Source organism: Physeter macrocephalus, chromosome 4 (genome assembly GCF_002837175.3).
Source record: "Physeter macrocephalus isolate SW-GA chromosome 4, ASM283717v5, whole genome shotgun sequence".
NCBI lineage: Eukaryota > Metazoa > Chordata > Mammalia > Artiodactyla > Physeteridae > Physeter > Physeter macrocephalus.
Window position 1 is genome coordinate 42,163,991 of NC_041217.1, and position 4,838 is coordinate 42,168,828.

The 4,838-nt window shown below is 43.8% G+C and overlaps 1 protein-coding gene across 20 annotated transcripts in view; it reads left to right on the forward strand.

Annotated features, from left to right (window-relative positions):
* Nucleotides 1-2,640: 2,640 nt before the first annotated feature.
* Nucleotides 2,641-4,838, forward strand: part of PRRC2C (proline rich coiled-coil 2C) — a 95,239-nt gene continuing 93,041 nt past the window's right edge. For 6 of the 20 annotated variants that reach the window (XM_007118986.4, XM_007118990.4, XM_028488573.2 and 3 more), the window contains exon 1: nucleotides 2,644-2,937. The gene's annotated coding sequence lies outside the window, so the exon portion shown is untranslated. Of the gene's footprint in view, nucleotides 2,938-4,838 lie in introns of all 20 variants that reach the window. The other 14 variants (XM_007118997.4, XM_055084163.1, XM_028488577.2 and 11 more) reach the window with 4 other exon arrangements.

A 4,838-nucleotide genomic window follows, 5' to 3' on the forward strand; every position in this document is an offset into this window, starting at 1 on the left:
GGCTCACGGGCCCAGCCGCTCCGCGGCACGTGGGATCCTCCCAGACCGGGGCGCGAACCCGGTTCCCCTGCATCGGCAGGCGGACGCGCAACCACTGCGCCACCAGGGAAGCCCCTCAGCAGCATTTAACATAGTCGATTGCTCATACTTTCTTACAATACTCTCCTCTCTTGGCTTCTGTGACATCATCCTCTTGGGTTTTCCAGTTCTCTGCCATCTGCTCAGTGTTCTTTGCTTAATCCTCCACCTCCACCTAACCTTCAAATGTTGTTGTTCTTTAGGTCTGGCCCTTTATTCTTGTTTCTCTAATCTCTCTCTCTGAGTTATCTCCTCCCACTGCTTGAAATACGTGAAGTGCATATGAAACATGTCTATGAAGCCCAAATCTCTATCTCCAACCCCAACCTCCCCTCTGGGCCCAAGACATCCATGTCAACTGTATACTTTACCTACAGTTGGACACTATGTGAACATCTCAAATTTAACATGCCTAAAATCTAATTGTTCTCAATTTTTTCTTTTTAATATTTAATTTTTATTGCTCCACCAACCAAACTGCTTTCCTTCCCTCTCCCATCCCCATGGTCTCTATAAATGTCACTGTCATCCACCCAATTGTTCAAGCCATAAACCTATGTCATCGTTTTGGTTTTTTTTTTTTAAATTTTTGGCCGCAGTGTGCAGCATGCAGGATCTTAGTTCCCTGACCAGGGATTGAACCTGCGTCCCCTGCAGTGGAAGTGCAGTCTTGACCACTGGATTGCCAGGAAAGTCCCTAAATCTATGTCATCATTGATTCTTCTCTCTTCTTCACACCTTCCCCTCACTTAGAAGTGATCATCTCCCACAAGCAAGTATATTCTAGCTGTAAAAATATATACCAATCCTGTCTACTTCTCTCCATCCCACAGCCTCTACCCTACTCCAAGCTACTATCATTCTTCACTACCGTAATTACTTCATTACTGCCTAGTGGGGCTCCTTGCTTCTATTCTCACCTCCCTTTAATCCATTCTTCACACTCTTCACTCAGCAGTAACGGTGAGCTCCTTAAAATGGAAAATCAAACCATGTGACTCCTCTTCTTAAAATCTTCCAATGACTTTTCACTGTACCTGGAAGACATTCTGAACTCCTTACCCTGGCCTCCAAGGCCCCTCTAAGCCTAGCCCTTGTCTCTCCTTTTAGTTTCATCTTGTGCCACTCTCTCTCAACTAAGCTCCAGACATACTCCTCCTAGTTCCTAGAACATTCCAAGCTCTTTCCCAAATCAGGGCACTTGTAATTGCAGTTCATTTTGTCCCGAGCACTTTTCCACCTACTCTATGCATTGCTGAATAGGTCCCTACTGTTATCATTTAGGTCCCAGTTTAAATGGCACCTTCTCAGAAAGGTACTCACTGACTACATAAAGTAAATCTGGAGTGCCTGTCTTCCTGGTTATTCTTCTCTTCCTTCCTGTTTCCCTTCCTTCCTTCCCTCCATCCTTCCTTACCTTCTTTTCTCTCCTTTTTTTCCCCCAGTTATTCTTTACCTTAATATCCTGTTTCCTTCACTGCACATATCCAAATCTACTATGTGATCTACATCACTACACTGTTTCATTAGGACCAAGATCTTAACTTTTCTTTACCTTTGTATCCCAGTACCTAGCACATATAGTAGGTGCTCAATAAATATTTGGTGCATCAATAACACACACTTGAGAAGTAGGTGTTATTATCTCCATTTTACAAAATGAGAAAACTGAATTTAAGAGATGTTAACTTATCCATACTACATAGTAATTAATTAGCAGAACTGTTCATTCATACCTGTTTGAGTCTTATTTTAAAGCCTAAAAAATATGTAATCCTTTTTGTATCTTAAACACAATGCTATATATATTTACATAAGCATGCACACTATATACACACATGTATGCACTATATATGTATACACACATTTATCATTTGTTTCTCATAAGAATTTTATCACTCACAAAAATTTTTCTGATTGTAAAATCTGGAAATTACAGAAAGCCATGCATAAAATATTTTTAAAAATCTGATGGCTTTAAGAAAACTATTGTTAAAGTGTTTACCATTATAAACATTTCAGAGTACATTTTAAAGTCTTTTTTTCTATGACTATGCATATATGTGTGTTTTTAGAGCATATTTATGGCATAAGCATATTATGGCTTAAGCATTTCCCTTGTCCTTAAACATTATTCTGAAGTTAATGGCTTCCAAATATTCCATAATATGGATGTTACATAATGCATTTATCTCTGTATCTTTATTAACAAACAGGTTTTGGTATTATGAATACTGAATATTGTGTATGTACATTTCTAGAAAATACCGAGATACTGCCAAATACCAAGGTTAAAGATTATGCATAGTTTAATTTTGATACACACTGCCAAAGTGTTGTTTTAACCAATTCACACAGCTATCCAGCACCTACAAGAGTGCTCACTTCCCTGAGGCATAACAACCTGTAATTGAGGTCTCTTTAAGAGTTCCTGGAGAGATCTCAGGCGAAATCTTCACCCTGCATCTTGAGCTCTGATCGCAGGAATTCCCTCGGTCCAGCAAGCGGCGCCATTGCCTTCCGTCGGGGTTGGGTCGCCACGGAGACCTCACGTGATCCGGCTGTCTCTGCGCCGGGGGGCGGTCTTGCGGGGATTTGCCTTACGTACGCCGCCTCATGACGTCGTACGTAGGGGCTGGCTAGCCGCCATCTTGCTTCTTTTTCTCGCTTGCTATTTCCCTTTCGAGCAGGAGCGAAAGTCCCTTGGCGGTTTGTCCATCCGCAGCTTCGGCTCTTTGGGGCCCGGGGTCCTTCCAGCTGCCCCCTACCCCTAGTTTCCCCTTCCCCTTCCCCCTATCAGAGCTCTGCGGAGCCCCTCGAAGCGCGCAGACACACTCAGCTTGACACTCATCCTGGCCGGTAAGGAAAGCGAGGGCGTAGGAGCTGCGATCAAAGCGGGCCCTATCCGGGAGGGCTGGCGTGGGACGGCCCGGGGCGTGGGAGCGCACCCCGACCCTGGCGCTCAGAGACGAGGGAGCCGCGTGGAGAGGGCCTTGGGTCCGGGCATCCTCTTTTTCTCTTTGGCTACCATCATCTCTGCTTCTGGGGGAGCCTCGGCCTCCTGCTTGGGGAGCGGGAAAAACCGGAGTCAGACCCGCCCCATGTGGTCTGCAGCGGGAGTTCCGGACCCATCGGCCTCCTCCCACTCAGGCCCTGTAGGGGGATTACGCGCGTTGCCGGGTAAGGGAAGGGAGTTTCCTTCCCGCGGGATAGGCGGGTGCGCGGTCTCTTTTCCTAGTGTGGGCATGTGTCCCCCCAAACAACTCAGGGGCTCATCTAGGCTCTTTAATGCCTACCTTTTCTTCATGTTTAGTGAGGGTGAAATTTGCAATGAGTAGTGTGCGGGAGAGACCGGGTTAAAGGCCGGGCTCGGTGAGAGGCTCTTGGGGGAATGAGGACCAGTCCTACTTCCGCTAGGGACGTGCTGCCCCAACTCCAGAGGAGGGTTCGGATAGTCTTTTCTCACCCTAGGCCTCTCCATCCCCTAACCTGCTTGGTGAATCTCACTCCGCAGCTTTCTCTCTTTGAGATAGCATTAGTGTTGGTGTTACGGTAAAGGCCCTACTTTAGGGCTTGAAGAGAAGGGCATAGGGGGCCAATAGGAACACTGATAAATCCTTCTTTCCCTTGAGAGGAATGTGTCTAATTCCTTTAAAGGGATGTGTATGTGTTTTGACTTGATACGAGATTCTTTTGAGGTTTCCGACGTGTCTGATGTTTGCTGGCTTCTAAGGCTAGCCGGATTTCCGCAGTGACCAATCTTCAGCCTATGCCCATAGATTCATACCTCGCCAGGGTACTTGGAATTGTATAGTAGGCGGCTGTGCTGTAAGATTTTCATTTGGAATGCCCCCAGAAGAATCGGGATTCTTGATTAAATGCTTGATAGCTTATTCCCGCAAATAAAAATGATAGGGTGATACTTAAATGCCCACTAAGCCCAACTCCAGCATTTGTTAGAAGTAAATTAACCTCCTCTGTTGGTAATTAAGATGCTGCTCAGACTGGAGCCATTTTTAGGTGTGTGTCACAAATGCACTGCAGCATCTTTTCTGGTCCACTTCAAATGCATTGATCCCCTAAAAAAAAGGAATAGGTTGAATTTGAGTTTCTAACATATAGTCAACGAGTAATTCTCTCCTTTTCCATAATGGAATTTTCAGAATATAGGCTTTTTACTTTTACTTTTGTGTTTCGGTCTAGTGAACTTCTGTATGTGTCTGTTTTCCCTCGACTAGTTGACCTTTTACCATGTACTGAGCACATAAATAAGCTCTTTACAGACATTCTCTTTGTTAATCCTACAGCAAGCCTTTGAGGGAGGTACTAGCATCATCCCCATTTTACAGACGAGGAAATGAAATATGAGAAATTAAAGTAGTTTGACCAAGGTCACACGGCAGCTATTGGTGGTGCTGTATAGATTCAAACCCAGGTTGTCTAAACGCAAAGGGGATGCTCTAAGCTGTCAAACTGCCTCCCTGTTTCTTTTAATTTTGCAAACTATAGGAACTAAATAAGATATAGCATTATTAACCTAATTTTTGTTTTCCTTGACTCAGTGTAGAGACATTGTTGCATGTGAAGGTTAAAGTGTTCCAAGGTGTAAAAAATACATTATAGCTACTCTGGGGATAGAGAAGCCAGTCAAGTAAAACTCAAATGCTATGGTATGACAGATAATTTTTAAATTTTGATATCTGTTCTATATATATATATATATATTTTTTTTTTTTTTTTTTTTTTTTTTTTTTTTTTTG